Genomic DNA, 24,113 nt, shown 5'->3' with positions numbered 1-24,113 from the left:
TAGTGAAATAAATTAACTTTTTGATGATATTCTAATATATTGAGATGCTCCTGTATACACTATATTGCCCAAAGTATTGAGACACCTGCTTTTACACCCATATGAACTTTAATGGCATCCCAGCCTTAGTTCGTAGGGTTCAATTATTGAGTTGGCCCACCCTTTGCAGCTATAACAGCTTCAACTCTTCTGGGAAGGCTGTCCACAAGGTTTAGGAGTGTGTCTGTGGCAATGTTTGACCATTCTTCCAGAAGCGCATTTGTGAGGTCAGACACTGATGTTGGATAAGAAGGCCTGGCCCACAGTCGCCGATCTATTTCATCCCAAAGTTGTTCTATTGGGTTGAGGTCAGGACTTCTTGCAGGCCAGTCAAGTTCTTCCACCCCAAACTCACTCATCCATGTCTTTATGGTCCTTGCTTTGTGCACTGGTTGTGCAGTCATGTTGTAACAGGATGGGGCCATCCCCAAACTGTTCCCACAAAGTTGGGAGCATGAAATTGTCCAAGATTTCTTGGTATGCTGATGCCTTAAAAGTTCCCTTCACTGGAACTAAGGGGTCAAGCCCAACCCCTGAAAAACCCCATAATCCGCCTTCCACCAAACCTTACACTTGGCACAATGCTATCAGGCATGTACCGTTCTCCTGGCAACTGCTAAACCCAGATACATCCATCAGATTGCCAGACAGAGAGGCGTGAATCGTCAGTACAGAGAACACATCTCCACTGCTCTAGAGTACAGTGGCGGCGTGGCTTACACCACTGCATCCGATGCTTTGCATTGCACTTGGTGATGTAAGGCTTGGATGTAGCTACTCAGACATGGAAACTCATTCCATGAAGTTCTCTACACACTGTGGTTGTGCTAATCTGAAGGCCACACGAATTTGGGAGGTCTTTAGCTTTTTTTTTTTTTTTTTTTTTTTTAATTTAAATATTTATTTATTTTCCATGTAATATACACATTTCTTCATTATTTTCATATACAAAAATCATTTTCCAAACCCTTAATTACTTATAATTTATTCCCTTTACCTTCCCGGCCCCTGTCTAAAACCCCACCACCCACCTCAGGGTACCCACATTTCCCATTAATAAACCCTCCCACTCTGCATAATTCTATTGACTCATTTCCTAAATAGTATATACAAATTCTTCCTCCTCTTACACATTACTACTTCGTTGATTTCGCTACAAAATCTTCCCATTTTCTCCACTTCTTATAGAATAGCCCCATCTTGTCTTCTTGCGTATAATATAATTTCTCCATCTTACATATCTGATTTGTTCTCTCTACCCAATCCTCCTCCCTCGGCGTCTCTGGTCTATGCCAAAACCTAGGAATCAGACCTTTTGCCGCATTCAGGTAATGCCATACACCAGAGTCCTTATATCTATTTACTGATAAATCTGTACTATGTAGTAGACACACCTCTGGGTTCAATCCTATTTTTATCCCAGTGATTGTCTCAATTAATTGAACTATTTTCTCCCAGAAGGCTTGTATCATTGGGCACTCCCACCATAAATGATATAAGGTACCTATCTTTCCACATCCCCTCCAGCACTCTGGAGTATTTTCCCCACTCATCCTGTGTTCCACGTTCGGTGCAATGTGCCATCTCGTAGGAGGTCTTTAGCTATTGATCCTGTAGACAGTTGGCAACTTCTGTGCACTTTGCGCTGCAGCATGCGCTGACCCTGCCCTGTCATTTTATGTGGCCTACCACTTTGAGTTCCTGTTGTTCCCAGTTGCTTCCACTTTGTTAGAATACCACTAACAGTTGATCATGGAATATTTAGTAGCAAGGAAATGTCACGAATGGACTTATTGCATAGGTACTGCAACCTTCTTTCACAAATGTTTGTAGAAGCAGTCTGCATACCTAAGTGCTTGATTTTATACACCTATGGCCATGGAGGTGATTGGAACACCTGAATCCAATGATATAAAGCGGTGTCCCTACACTTTTGGCAATATAATGTATATATATGTCTTCTGGCTTCTGCTAGATAGAAGCAGAGGGCCTGGCAGGATATCAAGGATTTCACACAAAGGAAGCAATGCAAAGAGAACAGGAAACTTTTTCATACAAGTACATGATACAGCAGGCACATATCAGGAATATGAAATGTTGGATTTGCATATCTAATATTTAAATCCATTACAGTGGAACTAAACCCTGCTATCCTATGTAGCCAAGGAAACTGCCATCTTAGTTTCTGTTTGATCTACTGTTCCCATGGTGCTGCACATTGGTGACACCAGCCATTTGATGGCTTGACAGTTAAGTTGAGAGCACAAGCAACTGTAACAGTTATAATTCACAGCATGCCTTGAATGTAACTGTTTTGGGAAACTATTAAAGCACAACTAAACCCAAAAGCAAAAATGAAATATAATGCAGATTACCTATCAGTGAGTGTGGTGGCAGCATTAGTTTACATTTTTTCAGGCTTTTATTCCTTTATTTTAAGCTGGTGATCAGCCATTAACACACCACCTGTCTTAGAATGGCTACATTCACTCCTCCACTGTATCTTTGGATTCACCCTTGGACCGCAGCATTGTCAATCAGTGGAGAGAGTATTGTTAGATCAGTAGATTTAGATGGACGTTACACTTTTTAAGCAGTTACAGTTAGTTTGATATAAGATCTTTACATAAATGAAAAAGATGACCATTGTAAGAACCCCAGTCAGTATGATTTGTCTCAATCCTCTAACTGCTACCTTTTCTGGACAGCTTGTTGTGTTAAAGCATACCTCCCAACTTTCTGTGATGATAAAAAGAGACACCTTTTTGTATAAGGCCAGGTTCACACCTGTGCTTTTTTTATGCGTCATGCAGCACCACAGTGCATGCCATGATTTCCTAGGTATCACGTTCACATCTATGCATGTTTTGAAAATGGTCAGGGACTTCTTTTCCCGCAGTAGTTTGCATTTTTGGTCTATCAGACTTCAATGGAACCTCATATAAAACGCAAGTCCTGTGTTTTGCATGCACTTTTGACACGTTTTTGCTGCGTTTTGTGTTTTTTACATGCTTCACTACTAACACCTCCCTTTGACAACAGACTTCCCATGCTGCCTTGCAAACCAGGAAATTGGATCCAAGACAGGGCAACATGGTGAAAACAGAGGTGCCCATACAGCTGGTGAGGCCCCGGAATTATCTGTACAGCTCTGCCGACCCAGAACATAAGAACAAGTCAAAGCAGCATTAGAGATGGGTGAAAATTGCAAAATTCTATTCTAAATGGAATTCCTTAAGTAAGAGACAGAAAGAAAACAAAAGTGAGCACTATCTGTATTATCTGGTTTCAGCTTTTTAGCTCGTGTTTGCTGTATATTTTTTTTTTTAGATTAGCAAAAAAAATACCAAAATATACTAAATATTTTTTCATTATCTTAATTTCTCCCAAAAAAAAAAAATTGTTTACCATAAGAACCAACTTTATAATACATAAATGATCATACAGGGTTGTGAACAATAATAATGTTCAGAACCCTCCACAGCAATTAAGGAAAATTACATAGCAGTATTTTTGTATTCAAAGATGTATGTAGTTGACCAAAAATACTAAATATCCTCAAGTTGACATGGCATATGACTATTTGGAGACATGAAATAGACACAGAATGCACCTCTGATAGCGACACTACTCCTGCTGCCCTGAGGTGCTGGTAAATCTGCACTTACCATGTTATAAGTAATTGTGCCCTCCAACTAAAATCCATCCCATTCCAGAATAAAATCATGCAGGGCACATGCTGCTTTAACAGCTTTTATTGCACACCATTTATTATCAAGGATGCCAAAAGCACACTCCATAACTCTACAGGCCCTAGCGAGGCGATAGTTAAGCATCCAAGAAGCGACTGGTAAAGGGCCTTAGCAGATGTTCATTGAGGGTGAATGCCTCATCACCTACAAATACATATGGTAGAGCAAGACCCCTTGTTTCTGGTAGCAGGCTGGTGGAAGTCCCAGGTCATTGTTTTGAAGCATCTGGCCAAATAAGGAGTGTGAGAAAATACTCAAGTCTGAGCTGCTCCTATAAGACTCAGTATTTCTGTAAGTGAAACGATAATTAGCATGTGCCACTGCAAATAACACAAATGAAAAAATTTTTTTTACTGTAGCTATAAAAACTGCTGCCACTAGCTACTGCCTTTATTATGTGAATGTGTTTCCCTTGTATCGCACCCAGGCAATTTGGGAAATTACAGCAGTTTTGGAACACAGCAGCTATGTTGCTCCATTTTTTCCGCTGTTGGTTTCTTGAAGACTACATCACATATGTCCTCCCATATGACAGAGCAGGTGTCACAAACAATATAGCTTGCAGTTGATGTCCCCACCATAAAATGAACATGTGGACTGGCTAATCTCCTGTTGCAAGGTATCTGAAATTAAAAAGAAAAAAACATTTTTATGTTTTGCAGTTAAAGTGTTGCATACAAGATGGCGGAGCGCAAAAGGCTCCTACAATGGACAGTTGCATATGGAATGGCAAGCAAGAAGTGGGTCTGGTGCAACAAATTTTACCCCCTACCAATCTCAGGCATGTGCAGAGGACCCTGAGATTGGTAGGGGGTAAACTTTGTCACATTACCGTCACATTACCCCCACATTACTGGTACTAGCTGGGTCCCCGGAAGCCCAGAAAGCCGGTGCATCGCTCTGCCACTGCCTGTTGTGCCATGGACTACCTACCTGAAGCCACAACTCCAGGCAGTCTCCACCCCAGCAATCTCAAAAATGGCGCTGGCTCGCCTTGCGGCTCTACATACAGAGGAGGCCACGGACGCACACAGACCATCCCAACGGCCCCCAGACGATTACTTCTATTATTATTCTCTCCTCTCTCCACTATTCTCTCCTCTCAGTGACCTCTCTCCCTACCTCCCATGCTCCCTGGCAGTCTCTACTGATGCAGAGGAGGGCTTACTGGGCTTGGGACGCACGGTCTCTCCCTCTACTTTAGGGGGTCATGGAGGTGACCTCAATGGCCCAGCCCCGGCAGTGGATGCAAGCTCCAGGAGACTGGACCCCACACCAGGACTCAGTGAGTAACCCAGTTTTTACTCCTCAATCTCCAGGGCCTTCCCTGAGGGGGGAAACGAAACACAAACTCTGGGCATTTTTACAACAGTTGCCTACAAGATCAGATTTTGAGTCCCTAGCTGCTAGAATGGAAGCTGCCATGAGAGGAGAGATTCATTGCCTTAAACAGGAGATGGCCTCCTTGGATACTAGGGTTGCAGGGCTGGAGCAGGGACAGGGCTCCGTGTCCCACACTGTACAGACCTCCAACAGTGAGCTCACAGACCAAGTCCTACAGCTGCAGCTATTATTAGATGACCTTGAAAATTGCAGCCGCAGACAAAACATTAGACTGTAGGGGATCCCCGAATCCATTCTACAGTCAAAATTACGCTCAATGGTAACTGCCATCTTCAACCGTTATCTGGACCACCCACGCAACACTCACATTGTCATTGACTGGGTCCACCGTACCTTGGGCCAGCAGATCTCTTCCCCTGATAGACCCAGGGATGTTTTATGCTGTCTCCATTCATTCACCCTTAAGTAAAAAATTCTACAGCGGGTCTAGCAAGTAGGCATTCTGGAGTTCGATGGTGCAGCTATCCACCTAGACATTTCTAGGAAAACTCTGATGATGCGCAGGACACTTAAACCACTTCTTGATGGTCTTGGGGAACATGGACTCACTTACAAATGGGGCAATCTACTCCACCTTGTGGTCCGGAAGGGCACGCATACTTTTCCCCTACGCCATCCATTGGAAATACCAGATTTGTTTACCTTTGCTGAGGTGGACGCAATTCATGTACCCAATTGGTTACTAATGTCAGTACCCCAGAATCTGCAGTGTCAGGCCCCCCCTTGCAGGCCCGCATGGTATCAGCCCCGCAGCACCCAGTGGGGGCTGTAGAGGCTACTGATTGAACTCTCCTGCATCATTTATAAAACTGTTCTACTGTTTTATAACTGGCTGCCATTTGTTGCCTATTCTGGGTCATCAGGTCCCCTTCGTACACCTATTAGGGTTTTGTGGAGGAACCCTAAAATTGGTTCAGGGTTTTAATCACATCTGAGGGGGGCGGCTCTCCTCCTACATGTCTTTGTCCACGCACCTGTCCCATGGCCAGCTGAGGTACTTCCACATCTGGCTGTACACTGACCTCTTTAGAGGAACAGTGACATGCTTGGGCGTCCACCCTCTGCCTGGAGGGTTGGACATACCGGAACTGCCACTACGTTATCCCGCCTGCTGGAAGGGGAGAGAGTTCTCTCCTTCACCATCATCTGGACTTCCTTTGCTCCGTGGGACGAGCATGTGGACACTAGACCCCCGTGGCAATGGAGAGGCTTTTCCTTTCTGTCCAGTAAATACTGTATTTACTAAGTATTGATTCTGATTTCCATACTTGGTAAGACGTGTATGACAACATGGGGTTTATTTACTAAAGCTGGAGAGTCCAAAATCAGACTCCCTTCTGCATAGAAACCAATCAGCTTCCAGGTTTCATTGCCAAAGCTTCATTGAACAAGCTGAAGTTAGAAGCTGATTGGTTTCTATGCAGAAGGGAGTCTGATTTTGGACTCTCCAGCTTTAGTAAATAAACCCCCATGGGTCTTTTTCTGTTCACCCAGATGGAAGGTCGTGTGAGTGCTAGACCACGTTTGAGTGTGCATCTGCAAGTGGGTTCGACTGTGTGCGTACCTGTTGTGTTCAAAATAATAGCAGTGTGTTGAAAAAAGTGAATAAAGCTCAAAATCCTTCTAATAGCTTTTATTTCCATACACACAAATGCATTGGGAACACTACACATTCTATTCCAAATCAAAACATGAAGAAAAATATATCAAATTTGTGTTGTTCCTCTAAAAAAAAAATTGAAGAAAAGTGAATATTAGACTGTTCAAAAAAAATAGCAGTGTTTGTATTCTTCTTTACAAACTCAAACATTCACTATATAAACTGAAAAATGATTGAAGATTTTGCTTTCCTTTGAATCACTTAATATTTAGTTGTATAAGCACTGTTTCTGAGAACTGCTGTACATCTGTGTTGCATGGAGTCAACCAACTTCTGGCACCTGTGAACAGGTATTCCAGCCCAGGATGATTGGACTACATTCCACAGTTCTTCTCTATTTCTTGGTTTTGCCTCAGAAACTGCATTTTTGATGTCACCCCACAAGTTTTCTATTGGATTAAGATCCGGGGATTGGGCTGGCCACTCCATAATGTCAATCTTGTTGGTCTGGAACCAAGATGTTGCACGTTTACTGGTGTGTTTGGGGTCGTTGTCTTGTTGGAACACCAATTTCAAGGGCATTTCCTCTTCAGCATAAGGCAGCATGACCTCTTCAAGTATTCTTTTCTTTTACAAAGAGTTTTATTGTAGATGAAGCAAAGATAAACAAACATTCGGATCACAGATTCAATGACCAACAAATATAAATTGTACCAGATAACTGGAAGCCAATTCAAGTCATGCACTGATAGAGGCATAAGTTGAAAGATTTACATACGTGCTTCATAAACAAAAAAGGATGAGGGAGGGAGTTGGTGAGGAACTATTGGCAAACCTTTGTGGGTCAATAATAATGTAAGCTCAAAAGAGAGTTTTGCTGCATCAACATTACAGAAGACAGGACAGGTACGAAAAGAGGCCCTTCCGAAGAATGGCACATGTTCCAAACCTTAGGTACATAAAGAAGTCTAGGATACATAGATAGTATTACAGATGTAGCACATAAAACAGTAAACTCAATCCGTAAAATATGATTAAGAACAGTTTGGACAAACAGTAGAAAGACACGGACAACAACAACAAAAAACAAAACAAAAACAAACCCGAGAGGGGCTCCGAGGTGATCACGGCAGAATCCATCCTCATATCGAAAGAAGGGACTGGTCGAATCTCGAAGGTTGAGATATATCCAGCCAGGGACGCCATACCTGCAGAAATTTTGTATGGGTATCCAACAATATGGCCGTCAAATTTTCATTAACCATTATGAAATTCATCCGGTTTTTGACAGCTTCAAAACTAAGAAGAGGAGTTTTCCAAGCTCTTGCAATTGTCAACTTCGTTGCCACAGATAAGTGTGATGCCAGCTGCCGTTCAGAACGGAGGAGGCCCTCCAATGGTTTAAATACAAGCGCTTCATACGGATTACGCTTAATGTCTGTGTGAAGCATAGTGCGAAGGAGGGCATACACCCTAATCCATAATCTGCTTACGTTAGGGCAAGTCCACCAGATGTGGGCCATGGTACCCAATTGTTGGCATCCCCGAAAACAAACCGGGGAATACGTAGGGATAAAACTAGCTAGACGGGCAGGCGTATAGTACCATCGTTAAAGAATTTTGTAGGCAATCTCAAGGATAATGACCTTCCTAGAACACTTAGATAGTGCTTGGGTCATGGTCTGCCAATCCTGTTGATTCAAAATCCCCCCTAATTCAGACTGCCAACGCTGGTGATAGGAACTAAGCGGAGGAGTTCTATAAGATATAATGGAAGAATAAATCAAGGAAATCAAAGCCGGGGCATGAGGTCTATGTCTGCACTGACTTTCAAAGGGGGACAAACGATAAGGTCCCGAATGCGTGCGTATTAATGTATTAATAAAGTGGTGAAGTTGGAGGTAGCCAAAGTGTTCTCGTAGAGGAATGTTATAAGAAGACCGCAAAGTTTCAAAGGTAATTATTCTAGTGGGAGTTAGAAGCAAGTGAATATCATAAAAACCATGTGTCTGCCACCAGGCAAACTGTTTGAGATTGTCCTTACCTGGAGAAAATAATGGGTTATGCAATAGACGTAACAACGGCAGGTGAGAAGAAATGAGGCCAGCGGAATATTTGATAGAATCCCAAAGACATAGCGAAAACGTCAGCGTCGGGCTAAGAGTAGATGGACGTTGAGAGATAGGAAGCCATGGCAGAGAGGAGAGTGGTATCGGGTGGGAGTCCATCATATCTACCACAGCCCACAGGGGGAAGTGGTGAGATGCATGAACATGAGCTAGGGGGGCAATGTTAGCTGCCAAATAGTAAGACTGGAGATTTGGAACCGACAACCCTCCCATACTCCGTCGTGCAAATAGGATATGTTTGCTAATTCTGGGTCGAGAAGAACCCCAAATAAAGGACAAAAGTTTTCGCTGGTGGATACGCAATATATGCGAAGGTACTGGAACCGGCAAAACACGAAATAGGTACAATAGTTTCGGAAGATAGGTCATACGGATTGCATTAATTCTGCCAAACCAAGAAATTTGGAAATGAGACCAGGAGGACAATAGCTCAGTCAGCTCATGAAAGACAGCGGGAAAATTATCCTGATACAGTCCGTCATATGTCGGGGTAAGCTTAATTCCTAAATATGGCAAGGCCGAAAGCCATTGAAAAGCGAATGTTTGTTTCAAAGTAGTCAAAAGTGATGGTGGAATGGTAACTGACATAGCCCTGGATTTAGCAGGGTTGACATGTAGGCCTGAAAGGATCGCAAAAGAATCGAGGACCGCGAGCAAATTGGGCAACGTAACCCCCGGGTTCGAGATTGACAACAGTATGTCGTCTGCAAACAAAGACAATTTATGATGGGAGCCCGCCACATCAATCCCCTTAATATCAGGATGCATACGAATGGCTTCAGCCAACGGTTCCAAGGCTAAAATAAAAAGCAAAGGGGAAAGCGGGCAGCCTTGTCTAGTACCTCTGGCAATCGAAAACGTAGAGGAATCAAATCCATAGTATCTAAGCTTCGCTTGAGGGGATGTGTATAGCAAAGAGATCCATCGTAGGAACGAAGGACCAAAGCCAAAGCGGTGAAGGACCGATAGGAGGTATGGGCAAGATAGAGTGTCAAAGGCCTTGTTGATGTCTAAGGATAAGAGCATCATATCGAGTTTACGAGTATGGGCAAGATGTTGCAGTTGTAAAATACGTCTGATAGCGTCTCCGGCCTGCCTATGGGGAACAAATCCCACCTGGTCCTTTTTGATCAGGCGAGAAAGGAAGGAGTTCAATCGAGTAGCCAAAATCTTAGTAAGAATCTTCATGTCAATATTGATGAGAGAGATAGGCCTATAATTTGCCCAGGAAGAGTGATCTCGATCCGGTTTAGGGATCATAACCACATTAGCAGTTAAAGCATCCGAGGAAAAATTTGAACCTCCCTTCACCGCGTTAAACACAGCGGCAAGGTGAGGAGCGAGAACATCAGCTAATTTCTTATAGTATAGTGCTGTGTATCCATCAGGACCTGGGTGCTTACCCGTTTTCAGGTCTGCTATGCATTGCAAAACCTCAGATACTTGAATATTACGGTCCATCAAGTCCCTATACGCCGACGTTAAAGTTGGCAGGGGCAGACGGGATAAAAAGTCAGAAATGGACTGAGGATCAGCCCAGGTAGGATCAGAGTAAAGTTTAGCTAGTCGATACCGGAACTCCTCCAAAACCGCCACAGGATTGCTCGTAAGGGTATTGTGATGAGTACGTAAAGATATCGGTTTGGGATGCTGCGCGAAAGAACGCAATCTACGGGCCAACATAGAGTCCGGTTTGTTTCCTTTACTATACTACTTCTGGCGAGTCCAACGTAAGGAGCGCTCAGCCTCATCCGTTAAGCAAAGATCCAATTCCAAACGAGCCTGATCCAACAGTCTACGATTCGACGGGGAAGGCAACTGTTTAAAATTGGGTCGACGCAGAGGCTAGCTTCGATTCCAACTGACGCTGTTTAAACTGTCTTTCCTTCTTTCGCCTTGAAGCTATTTGGATAATATGTCCCCTAAGAACTGCCTTGTACGCTTCCCAAACTGTTACTGAATAAGAGACAGAGCCCGAGTTTAATTGGAAATATTCCTGAGATTTACGATGTAGTTCCGCCTGAATTTCCTTCAGCGAAAGCAAAGAGTCATTCATTATCCATGAGGAGAAGGCCGGCCTATATAGGAGAGATCGACAGACCACCAAAATAGGATCATGATCTGACCATGGGACCGTTAAAATAGAAATAGAGCGAACTAAAGGGAGGTGTTTACGTGAAACGAAAGCATGATCAATTCTGGAATGAGAATGATGAGGGTGTGAATAGTAAGTATAGTCTTTCCCCCGAGGATGAAATTCATGCCATAAATCTACTAAATCATGGGTATCTAAAACGCACGTACAAAGGACTTCGCTGACGCGGAAGGGTCAGAACGCTCCGCTGGATATTTATCCAAGGTAGGATTTAGTACTAAATTTGAATCCCCTGCCATCAAAAGCGTACCCTGTTGATGTGTAGCCAAGAGTGAACATAAATGTGACAGAAAAGGTCTAGGATTAACGTTGGGAGCGTAGTAGGACAGTATGGTAACATCTATGCCATTAATCGTGCCCTGAAGCAGAAGGTATTTGCCATTGGGATCAGCAATACGCCTCACACAAACAGAGTTTTACTATGAAAGGCGACCAAGACGCCTCTCTGTTTAGTGGTGTCATTAGCCTGAAATACACATAGCAAGAGACAAGAAGAAAGAAACGAAAAAGAAAGGAGAAAACAAGAAGACATCTGATATACAGACAAGATATCTTTGAAGCATTGAGATTGATTTAAACATTATAATAATCAACTATGGGTAAATCACCCACATAGAGGATAGGTAGCGAGCGGGACAAAAAAAAAAAACCAGACCGCTAGCCAGCTCGGAGGGGGACACGATCGTCCACCGGAACAACTCGGCAATAATATAGAATATAAAGAACATTATACAAACAACTTAGGCTAATACACCTATGAATGAGCAATTCGAAACTCGCAGGGCTATGGATATCTCAACCAATCAGTGCAGAGAATACTAACATCCACTCCGGATTGGAAGAGACAAAACACCCAAAGGTATGAAATCCCTGATCAAATCTAGAGTCAAATCTAGAAAGTGGCAGCAAAAATCCGCACGCAACGAAGCTATAAACTGGCGGCCAGCCACTAAACATCAAGTCGCGGAGACTTCCTGAAAGCGCTGGGCTTGTAGGGATCGAAGAGCCTGGGAACCACTTTGACTAGGAGGAGATTTACGCGAAGACTAGGAATTTCGAAGACGCATAGGAATTGAAGTCTCTTCACTCTGGGATTGCGGCAGTTCCAGGTTAAGCTCCCGAAAGTGACGTCGAAGATCCGCTGGTGAGGAGGCCTGGCATTGATGGCCTTGATAGGAGAATGTGAGCTTGAAAGGGAAGCCCCATCTGTACTTTATGTCAGCAGAATGAAGAATCTCTAAAGAATCTCCGTTCTTTAGTGCGGTAAAAGTGGAATTTAATAATAATGTCTCTGGGAGGACCGTCTGTAGGCTTGGGTGCTAGAGCTCTGTGGATACGGTCAAACTCCAGACGTTCCATGGGAATCTCAGGGGCCAACTCCTGGCGCTGCAGCCAGTGAAATGTAGATGGCTATAGCAGCAAGGCCGGGTATGCAGGTTTTATATTGGCTGCCAAACGATACCCCAGGCACCCCTGATTTGTCCACATGGGGAGGGGATCAACAAAAAAAGCCTCTTCACCCATCCAGCATCACTCCTGCCCTTATACAGATCCCCAGTATCTCTCTGGACTGCTGTGGGATATGGTACCAGCTACAGGGCCACCAGGAGAATCAGGGGGACTCCCTCAGCCTGTCCCAGCAGCTGATCTGTCTCCTGAGTCGGATGGGCAGAGCGGTGGTGCGGTGGTTCAGCAGCGGCGGCGATCCCCCCCGGCCGCGGATTCAGGAAACACCACGGCTTCACACGCCGCGGTAGGCCGCAAATCGCCCAGCGCCCCGGATGCTCGGGGAAAGAGCAGAACAGTTCAGCACCCCTCCCCAGGCTTCAAACAAGGTCCGGGCAGCGGGGGATCCTCAGCTGATGGCCGCTTTTCTTTCGATGGCGGCGGATGGGGATTCAGGATGCCGGAGCTCAGAGGAAGACGTCCGCTCACGACGCCATCTTGGACACGCCCCCCTCTTCAAGTATTCTGATGGATTCAAACTGATCCATGATCCCTGGTATGCAATAAATAGGCCTAACACTGTAGTATGAGAAACATCCCCATATCATGATGCTTGCGCAACCATGCTTCACTGTCTTCACAGTGTACTGTGGCTTGAATTCAGTGTTTGGGGGTTGTCTGACAAACTGTCTCCAGTCACTAGATCCAAAAAGAAAAATCTTACTTTCATCAGTCCACAAAATGTTGCGCCATTTCTCTTTAGACCAGTCAATGTGCTCTTTGGCAAACTGTAACCTCTTCAGCACGTCTTTTTTTCAACAGTGGGACTTTGCGGGGGCTTCTTGCAGATAGCTTGGCTTCACATAGGTGTCTTCTAATTATTATTATTATACAGTATTTATAAAGCGCCAACAGTTCACTCAGCGCTGTACATTACAAAGGGAGACAGAACATGCGACAGTACCATAACAATACAATGTGATACACGAGGGGTTCGAGGGCCCTGCTCCTTCGAGCTTACAATCTAGGAGGGAGGGGATAGTGGTACAGGAGGAGATAGCTGTGGGGGATGGAGTGGTAGGAAGAGTGGAGGTGTAAGGGACCGCCCGACGATACCACTAGCACTCCACTGAATAGGCGTCCCCAGTGCAAGGAGTCTAAGTCCAGGGTGCTTGTTCACCAGGGCCCCTGATGGTGGGGATGGACTTGGAACCCCCCGAGACTAGGTCGTGGCTACTGGGTGCGTCCGTCAGTGGTAGTGGTATGCGCCAAGGGCTCCCACGGGAAAGAGTCTGATGTGAGGAGGTCAGAAGACCCCACTGCGAGGGATGGGCGGATGGATGGATGGATGAGCAAGGTCAGACGGGCCGGGTCGGTAACAGAGAGGACGGTAAGGTACAAGGCAGCGGGCAGAGAATGGTCGGGTCACACGCCAGGTCAGCAACAGCAGGTCAAATCTAATAGGGGGCATCCAGGAGAGAGGTCAGGAAAAGCAAGGGTCAGAATAGGAGAAAACAGCAAGGTCAGGTACAATCACTTACAGGGTACAGGTTCGCAGAATCACAGGATGCAGGAAAGACCAGAAGGCACTGAATGACAGCTAAGGGCCATTTAAATATCCCGCCCTGCGCTGCCATTGGTGCCCAGCGGGCGGCCACGGCTTCTACTGCGCATGCGCGAACTCAAACGCCACGGCCGGCCCGGACCTAGTGCCCATGTGCCTGCACAGGGCGGTGCACTGCGCTGCGCCGGGACCATCGCGGCGGGGATCGAGGAGATCCCTGACATTGCCCCCCCCTACGGGCAACCTCCGGATGCCCACCCGATCTCTCCACCACGGGTGATCGCGAAAAAACCTCCGGACAAGTCTGGGTGCATGGACATTATGGGCTGGCTCCCAAGAATTGTCCTCAGGGCCATAGCCCTTCCATTTGATAAGGAATTGGGTCTGGCCCCCCCTCCTTCGGTACTTCAGGATTGTTTCTACCTCAAATTCTTCTTCTCCCTCGACCGTTATGGCTTCCGGGGGTCTAGATTCTCGGTCAGGGAAGGCATCTGGGATCACTGGCTTCAGCAGGGACACATGGAAGACTGGGTGGATCTTGAGTGTGTCAGGAAGGACGAGTTTGTAGGCCACTTCATTGACCATCCGTTTAATGCAAAAAGGGCCTATGAATTTGGGTCCCAATTTCTTCGACGGGCAAAGCATCTTTAAATTGGACGTCGCTAGCCAAACCTTCTCCCCAGGCCGCAACACCAGATCTCCCCTCCGTTTCCTGTTGAATGCCTTCCTGTAGTCCTCCTGGGCCCGACTGATGGCCTCTTGAAGCTTCTTATTGTTCGTGGAGAAAAACGTTACCATATCTTGCGTTGCTGGTACTGGGCATTCCGAGACCAAATCCGGGAGGAAGATGGGGTGAGAACCATAGTTGGCAAAGAACGGGGACTGTCCCGTCGCTGAATGGCGAGCGTTGTTGTACGTGAATTCCGCTAGGGGTAAAAGTGGCATCCAGTCATCTTGAGTAAACGAAGTGTAGCACCGCAAGTATTGCTCCAGGGTCTGATTGGTCCTTTCGGTTTGACCGTTAGTTTGAGGGTGGAATGCAGAGGAGAGGGATAATTTGATGTCCAGGGCTTTGCACAGTGCTCTCCAAAATCTTGACGTGAACTGGACCCCCCGGTCCGAGACAATGTCTTCGGGGACCCCATGCAGCCTTACCACCTCACGAATGAAGACTCGCGCAGTCTCGGCTGCCGAGGGGGTTTTCTTCAACGAGATGAAGTGGGCCATCTTGGACAAGCGATCCACGACCACCAGGATTGCTGTGTGGTCTAGCGATGGCGGAAGCTCGACTATAAAGTCTAACGAGATCTTTTGCCAAGGTCGTTCAGGAATCGGTAAGGGTCGCAGCAGACCCCAAACTTTGTTTCTTGATGGCTTGTTCTTCTGGCAGGTGATACAGGACCTTACATAGCCCTTACAATCTTTAGCCATGTCCGGCCACCAGAAGGAGCGTCGGAGAAGTTCCAGGGTCTTTTCTGGGCCAAAGTGCCCCGCCATCGGGTGGTCATGGCAATGCCCCAAAACCAGGGTTCGGGCTTCCTCCGGCACCACAATCCGATCTTCCCTCCATAGGAGTCCCCTCTTGTTCTGGAGGAGCCCTCCGACTGAGGTAGAGACGGTTGTGGATGCCTCCATTATCTTGGAACGAAGGTCCGACTGAAGGGCCAAGAAGTTACCCGAGGACAGGATGGTGTCGGGCACTGGGATCTCCTTGGCGTCCTCGTACATACGTGATAACGCATCTGGCTTAGTGTTCTTTGATCCAGGCCGGTATGTAATGTGGAAGTTGAAGCTTGAAAAGAATAGTGCCCATCTTGCCTGTCGCGGGCGTAGACGCTTGGCGGTTCTCAGATATTCCAGGTTTTTGTGGTCAGTAAATATTAAGATGGGGTGCACAGCGCCTTCCAGCAGGTACCTCCATTCCTCTAACGCCGTTTTGATCGCCAGTAGTTCTCGATCACTGATATCATAATTCTTCTCCGCTGGGGTAAGCTTCCGTGAGAAGAATGCTACAGGATGGAGCAATTCCTTGGTGCCTTTCCGCTGGGAGAGGATGGAACCTACTGCATTCTCCGATGCATCCACCTCCAAGATGTAGGGCAGGGCGGCGTCTGGGTGACCCAAAATGGGTGCCAAGGTGAATAGCTTCTTCAAGGCTTCAAAAGCTTCCTGGGCCTCTGGTGTCCATCTGAACTGGGTTCCCAGCTTGGTTAGCTGAATTAATGGGGGAGACCAGACCCGAGAAGTTCTTGATGAACTTCCGGTAAAAATTTGCAAAACCGATAAATCGTTGGACGCCTTTCCTGTCCGTGGGTTCAGGCCAATCCAGTATTGCAGCGACTTTCTGAGGATCCATCGCGACCCCCGCAGTGGAGATAATCAGGCCCAAGAAAGTAATGCTGGATTGATTGAAACAACATTTCTCTGCCTTGGCGTACAACCCATGCTGCCGCAATCGCCCCAATACCCTCGCTGCATGTATTCTCTGTTCCCCCAAAGAAGGGGAGAAAATCAAAATATCGTCTAAATAGACGATAACAAAGACATCCAGGAAGTCCCTAAAAATATCATTCACAAAGTGTTGAAATGTGGCCGGGGCATTGCGCAACCGGAACGGCATGACCAAATATTCAAAGTGGCCGAAGCGGGTGCGGAATGCCGTCTTCCACTCGTCCCCCTCCCTTATGCGAACCAAGTTGTACGCTCCCCTCAAATCCAGCTTTGTAAAAACCACTGCTGCTTTTAAACTTTGGAATAACTCCGGTACTAACGGCAGTGGGTAACGGTTCTTTATTGTGACTCTGTTCAACTCCCGGTAATCGATACACGGCCTTAAGGTTTTGTCCTTTTTTTCGACAAAGAAAATTCCCGCCCCCGCCGGTGAAGTGGAAGGGCGGATGAACCCCTTCTGGAGGCTGTCCTCGATATATTCCTTCGAGGCCCCCAATTCGAGCTCCGACAGGGGGAAGATTCGCCCAAAAGGAATTTCTGAACCGGGTAACAGGTCAACGGGACAGTCATATGGGCGGTGGGGGGGTAGAGTATCGGCTCCCCGTTTGCTGAACACATCCAGAAACTCATGGTAGGCTGCAGGGATTACTTGTTTTAATTCAGCTTCCCCCTCAGAGCACAGGAGGATTTGGGGGACCCCCGGGCCTGAAGTGCGGTAGTATACCTGACAGTATGGGGAAGGGAACGAGATTACTCCGGTCTCCCAGTCAATTTGGGGGTTATGAGCCCATAACCATGGGAGCCCCAAAATGACTGGGAAAAGGGGTGAAGCTATAGCATCCAGGCGGAGGAGTTCCTGGTGCTGGCCGGCAATGACAGTGGCGATGGAGGGGGTTTCCTGGTTCACTACCCCCGATTTTATCCGGGAACCGTCGGCCAAATAAATATTGAACCCCTTCTGTTTCAATTGAAGGGGAATACCCTGCTGGTGAGCAAAATTAATGTCCAAGAAGCAGCTGCATGCCCCCGAATCAACTATGGCCGATATCTCCACGGTCCTTTCTGGAAGCTGAAAGGAAAGGGGCACCACTAAGTATTGGGATGGACTAACATTGCCAATGGACAAGGAAGAAGAGGTGCACTTACTCAGTTTCTGCGGGCAGGATCGTACCATATGACCAGCTTCACCACAGTAGAGGCACAGGTTCTGGGATCGTCTGCGCTGGTGTTCCTCTGGAGATAGTTTAGGCCGTGCCAGGCCGAGTTGCATAGGTTCAGGGATATCTCCAGGTGGCCGGTTCTGGAAGTTTGGCCTCGTTGCTTGACTGGGACCTTGAAATGACCCCCAGGGATTTCCATGACCCTGACCGGACCTCTCAAACCTGCGTTCCCGCAGTCTACGGTCAATCTTAATGGTCAGCGCGATTAAGTCCTCTAAAGTCTCAGGCACCTCTACCCGGGCGAGCTCATTTTTCAGGCCTTCTGATAGGCCTATACGGAACTGATGCAGGAGTGCAAACTCGTTCCAGTGTGTGTACCCCATCCAGCGCCTAAACTCAGATGCGTACTCCTCCGCCGCTCAACGGCCTTGCCGGAGCGTGTACAAAGTAGCTTCAGCAGAAGCTGCCCGCTGTGGGTCATCGTATAGGATGGCCATTGCGTCAAAAAAATTGTCAACCGAACTAAGGTGAGGGTCATTTTTTCCCCGCAGTCGGTGGGCCCAGTCTTGGGGTTCACCCTGCAGGAGGGAGATGACGAACCCCACCTTCACAGATTCAGTCACAAAGGTCCGTGGTTGTAACTCAAAATAGAGAAGACAGGACTCACGGAACGACCTGAAGCGTGTGCGGTCCCCGTGGAAATGTTCAGGTAAGGGTACTCAGGGTTCGGCTGCTGGGAGTGGTGCGGAAGCCCCAGAAGCCGGCACAGGGGCTGCTACGGCCGGGGGTGCGGGGACCGCGGCCTGTGGGGCAGGAACGGATATAGTGCAGGTCTGGAACTGATTCTCAATCTGCAGACATCTGTCCTGCAGGGCCGATACGGCCTGTGTCAAATTAGACAGGTGCCTGCAGATCTCCTCAAGCAGCGAGGGCCCTCCTCTAGACTCAGTCATGGCCTTCTGGTACTGTAAGGGACCGCCCGACGGTACCACTAGCACTCCACTGAATAGGCGTCCCCAGCGCACGGAGTCTAAGTCCCAGGGTGCTTGTTCACCAGGGCCCCTGATGGTGGGGATGGACTTGGAACCCCCCCAAGACCAGGTCGTGGCTACTGGGTGCGTCCGTCAGTGGTAGCGGTATGCGCCAAGGGCTCCCATGGGAAAGAGTCTGATTTGAGGAGGTCAGAAGACCCCACTGCGAGGGATGGGCGGATGGATGGATGGATGAGCAAGGTCAGACGGGCCGGGTCGGTAACAGAGAGGACGGTAAGGTACAAGGCAGCGGGCAGAGAATGGTCGGGTCACATGTCAGGTCAGCAACAGCAGGTCAAATCTAATAGGGGGCATCCAGGAGAGAGGTCAGGCAAAGCAAGGGTCAGAATAGGAGAAAACAGCAAGGTCAGGTACAATCCGGGTCAATAACTTACAGGGTACAGGTTCGCAGAATCACAGGATGCAGGAAAGACCAGAAGGCACTGAATGACAGCTCAGGGTCATTTAAATATCCCGCCCTGTGCTGCCATTGGTGCCCAGCGGGCGGCCGCGGCTTCTACTGCGCATGCGCGAACCTAGTGCCTATGTCCTTGCACATGGCAGTGCACTGCGCCTGCGCGGGGATCGAGGAGATCCCTGACAGGAGGAGATCGGCAATTAGCAGGGGGTGGGGTAGGCTTCCCTGAAGAGGTGGGTTTTCAGGGTGCGCCTAAATGAGAGGAGAGTAGGTGATAGTCTGATGGATTGGGGTAGGGAGTTCCAGAGGATGGAGAAATCCTGGAGGCGGGCATGGGAGGAGGAGACCAGGGAACTAGAGAGAAGGAGGTCTTGAGAGGAGCGGAGTGTGCGTGATGGGTGGTACTTGGATATTAGGTCGGTGATGTAGTTTGGGACAGTATGATGGACAACTTTGTATGTCAGTGTTAGGATTTTGAATTTGACCGTTGTGCAATCAGAAGCCAAAGGAGGGAATGGCAGAGGGCGGTGGTGGAAACGGAGTGGTTGGTAAGGTGAATGAGTCTGGCTGCCATATTCAGGATTGACTGAAGCGGGGATAGCCTGTGGCGGGGCAGGCCAGTGAGGAGGGAGTTGCAGTAATCGAGTCGTGATATGATGAGGGAGTGGATGAACTGTTTAGTGGTTTCTGGGGTTAGGAACGTGCGGATTTTGGCGATGTTACAGAGGTGGAGTCTGCATGAGTTAGTTAGTGATTGGACATGGGGCTGGAAGGATAGGTTGGAGTCCAGAATGACCCCAAGTACTCTGGCCTGCGGGGTGGGCCTGATAGTGGCATTGTTGGACGTGATGGAGAAGTCAGCAGGGGGTGGTGTGCGGGCTGGGGGGAAGACTAGGAGCTCAGTTTTGGAGAGGTTCAGTTTAAGGAAGTGGAGTGACATCCATTCTGATATGTCGTTTAGTAGGTTTGTGATTCGGGCGGAGATTGCGGGGGTGAGGCGAGGGGTTGAGAGATAGATTTGTGTGTCGTCGGCATAGAGGTGGTAGTTGAAGCCGTGAGAGTGTATGAGTTGGCCAAGGGAGGAGGTGTAGATGGAGAAGAGAAGGGGCCCAAGGACGGAGCCTTGAGGGACCCCAACAGAAAGGGGGAGTGAGGGGGAGGTGGTAGTGTTATAGGTAATGCTGAAGGAGCGTTGTGATAGGTAGGACGAGAGCCAGGAGAGAGCGGAATCTCTGAGGCCGAGAGAGTGTAGTTTTTTGAGGAGGAGGGGGTGGTCGACTGTGTCGAAGGCCACGGAGAGATCAAGTAGTAGGAGCACTAAGTAGTGGCCGTTAGCTTTGGCGGTTAGGAGGTCGTTGGAGAGTTTGAGTAAGGCAGTTTCGGTGGAGTGTAGGGGACGGAAGCCAGACTGGAGAGGATCGAGGAGGTTGTTGTCATTGAGGTGACAGCTTAGGCGATTGTAGACTAAGCGCTCGAGGAGTTTGGATGTGAATGGGAGCAGGGAGATGGGTCTGAGGTTGTTCAGGTCATTGGGGTCCAGGGAGGGCTTTTTAAGTATGGGAGTGATGTGCGCGTGCTTCAGAGGGGAGGGGAATGTGCCAGAAGAGAGGGAGAGATTAAAGATGTGGGTGAGGGAACGTAGGATGGAGGGGGAGGGAGGTCCTAGGAGTTGTGAGGGGATAGGGTCGAGGGGGCAGGTGGTGAGGCGGGCATCAGAGAGGATCTTGGTGACCTCCTCGATGGTAGTAAAGTCGAGGGTGTGGAGTGTTGAGGGGGCTACATTGTGAGGAATGTCAGGTGGGGTGGAGGTCAGAGCAGTGGTGAGGTTGAGGGAGAGGGGCAATAAGGGTGTAGCTGTGTGACAGGAGACGGGTTTGGAGGGAGTTTGAGCAACGGCAATGTCCTTGCGAATTGTGTCAGTTTTGTTTTTAAAGTGATTGGCAATCTCAAGGGCAGTGAGTGATGTGCTGGGTGGAGGTGGGGGTGGAGAGAGTAGAGCGTTAAAGGTGGAGAAGAGTCGGCGAGGATTGGAGGAGAGGGTCTTGATGAGGGTTAGGAAGTAGGCTTGTTTGGCAGCGTGGAGGGAGGAGGTGTAGGTGTGGTAGGCAGATTTATAGCGGGTGAAGGCTTGTTGGGATCTGGTTCTGAGCCATAGTCGCTCCAGGGCATGACTGTGTCGTTTGAGAGTTTTGGTGTGATCAGTCTGCCAAGGCTGGAGCGGTCGGGGTCTGATGTTTAGTCTTCTAATTGTAACAGTACTCACAGGTAACTTTAGACCTTCTTTGATCTTCCTGGAGCTGATTGTTGGCTGAGTACTTGCCATTTTGGCTATTCTTCTCTCCATTCGAATGGTAGTTTTTCCACTTTCTTCCACGTCTTTCAGGTTTTGGTTGCCATTTTAAAGCATTTGCGATCATTTTAGCTAAGCAGCCTATCATTTTCTACACTTCCTTATATGTTTTCCCCTCTCCAATCAACTTTTTAATCAAGGTACGCTGTTCTTCTGAACAAATTCTGGAACGACCCATTTACCTCAGAATTTTAGAGAGAAATGCACTGTAACCAGCATGTACAACATTTGCTGCCTTCCTTCCTTAAATAAGGGCAATAATTGTCACCTGTTTTTCAAAGAATGAATGACCTCACTAATAGAACTCCACTCTGCTATTATTTTGAACATGCCCCTTTCAATTAGTGATTCAATTACACAGAATCAGCAGCATGCATGTCATGACTGTTGGGTCTGTTGGATTTCTATTACTCTACTACACCTGCTAGTAAATTATTTGCCATGTAGAAATATCATTTCTACCAAAAACAGTGATTGAGCAGGTTAGTGATGTCTGACTGCTATTATTTTGAACACAACTGTATATATATATATATATATACACTCAGTTACATAGCGTTAAAAGGTTAACTTTGTCTTTCATGTAATGTGTTTTTTGCCTATTATGCTGGATCACTGAATCTTGGTTATTGCTGTTATAGGGAGTCCAAACAGCTGGGACTCTGTACCTGTTTGTGCCTTTCCACCCCCCACACTTGGGTCACTCTGCCCTGGTGTCAGTAGCTTTCCTTTTGGGAACCTTTGTAGATGTTTCTCTCTTTTCCTTCCCTCTCTTTCTTCTCTCCCTCTTTTCATCTCTAAAGGGGGTCCCCCCCTTCTTTCTCTCTCTCTTCTCTACACTCTTCTGTCCCCACCAACTCTCCTTATTTTCTGTCCCCTAGCATAGCGAGAAGGCAAACCCAGTTACTCTCCCTTTGCCACGATGGCCCCTAAATTCCTTTCCTGGAATGTTAAGAGGTTGAATTCTCTTGAGAAGCATACCAGCTGTCTTGATGAATTCTGGAGAAATAGAGTGTATGTAGCCTTCCTCCAAGAGACCCACTTTTGAGCTGACAAGGTCACAAAACATACCAATAAATATTTTCCATCGGTCTACCATTGCCCATCCTCAACCTCTAAATCCAAAGGAACGAGCATTGTTATAGCAAAAACCCTGTCCTGGCAGTTCCTTGATGAGTAACGAGATCCAGAGGGCAGGTTCTTCTGAAAGGGATGTTTAATTCTCAAACATTTACCCGAGCAAGCATCTACCTTCCCAATACGAACCAACTATTGGTACTGGAATCTTTTTTTTGCAGCATCTCATTTTGTGTCCTCCTTCAACACCATACTAGAGGGACATGTTCTCCCACAGGACATGTTACGTGCTTCTATCGCTGGGATCCCAAAACCTGACAATGAAGGATGCTGGATACATTTAATGAGCTGGTAGCTCTATTTAAAAATCAAATGTCTGTCCCAGCAGTATGTAAACACACTAGTTCCCTTTGTTGATCAAATTCCTCTTGAAAGATGAGGAGATGGGAATTGTAATGATGCAGTGCCCAACCTCCTTTATACCCACTGCCAACCCTCCCCCACCCACAAGCTTGCCCCAGCAGACACCACCTCATTCTTTTTATGTGTCATTCTCCATGCATGGTGCTTACCAAATTCCTGTATGGCCAAATTATCAGGCACCACTATCACTATCGCTAATATCGCTATCATGCTTCAGTACCACCGCACTTTGCAGAGTATTGTATTGTATTTCTTTTCCCTAAAAAATTACAGAAAAATTTGTTACAGTTTAATTGCATGTTACTATTTTATTGAAAAAAACTTTATGTAAAAAACTAATTTTTTTTGTACTTCAAAATACATTATTATTACTTGTACAGTTTAGAGTATGAACACTTAATGTGATCATCAGCCTTTCTACTGGTAGGATGCAGTCCCGGAAAAAGGTGTTTTGTCGCTCCAGCTTGCCGCTGAGTAGACCCAGCAATTCATCAAAACTGTTTAGAAAAAAAAAACTGTTACTGATAAAAAAAAAAAAAAAAAGTTAGAAGAAAAAAAAGAGAAGAAACACAAACCAAGAAAGCATAAGACAAAAAAAAAATAAGGAAGGGGGAGAGGGAGGTTACAACAAACATATGCACCTACAATAAAAGTTCAAAAAACTTGTGCTCACCTTTTTGTAGACATCCGTGTGTATTGGAGAAATTTGTCCTCATGTGCTCTCTGATCATTATATGTGATCCAAAATTGTCATCTCTGCTGTCTATTGGCTATCACCAGATGTATCCAATATCTGCATCTTCTCCTCTGTTCCTCTTCTTCCTCTTCCTGCATGACTGCAGCTGTCAATGTCGCAATTGCAAGTAATAAGGAGATTGCAGCCATGATGGTGACAGATTTGCAGCATGCAAAGGTTATAGGCAGGAATCAGGAAGTTAAAATGCTACCTGACATCCTGTGACACCATACCAGTGTCTTTTTCCTATTGTCCAACGAAATTGAACCCCCCCCCCCCCCCAAAAAAAGAAAAAAATCCATAAAACACGCAGGAGTAAAAATGCACTGCACAACGCAAATGAAAAACAGACAAATTGCAACCAGAATAGATCTGAAC

At 46.9% G+C, this 24,113-nt stretch overlaps 1 pseudogene; it reads right to left on the bottom strand.

Moving 5' to 3' along the window:
• Nucleotides 1-3,779: 3,779 nt before the first annotated feature.
• Nucleotides 3,780-23,884, bottom strand: LOC149459497 (uncharacterized; annotated as a pseudogene).
• Between the last annotated feature and the right edge of the window lie 229 nt (nt 23,885-24,113).

This window comes from Staurois parvus, unplaced genomic scaffold (assembly GCF_062004578.1).
Source record: "Staurois parvus isolate SC_StPar_1 unplaced genomic scaffold, SC_StPar_1.0 ptg000256l, whole genome shotgun sequence".
NCBI lineage: Eukaryota > Metazoa > Chordata > Amphibia > Anura > Ranidae > Staurois > Staurois parvus.
The sequence above is the reverse complement of the archived record's forward strand: the minus strand, read 5'-3'. Positions and strand labels throughout refer to the sequence as shown.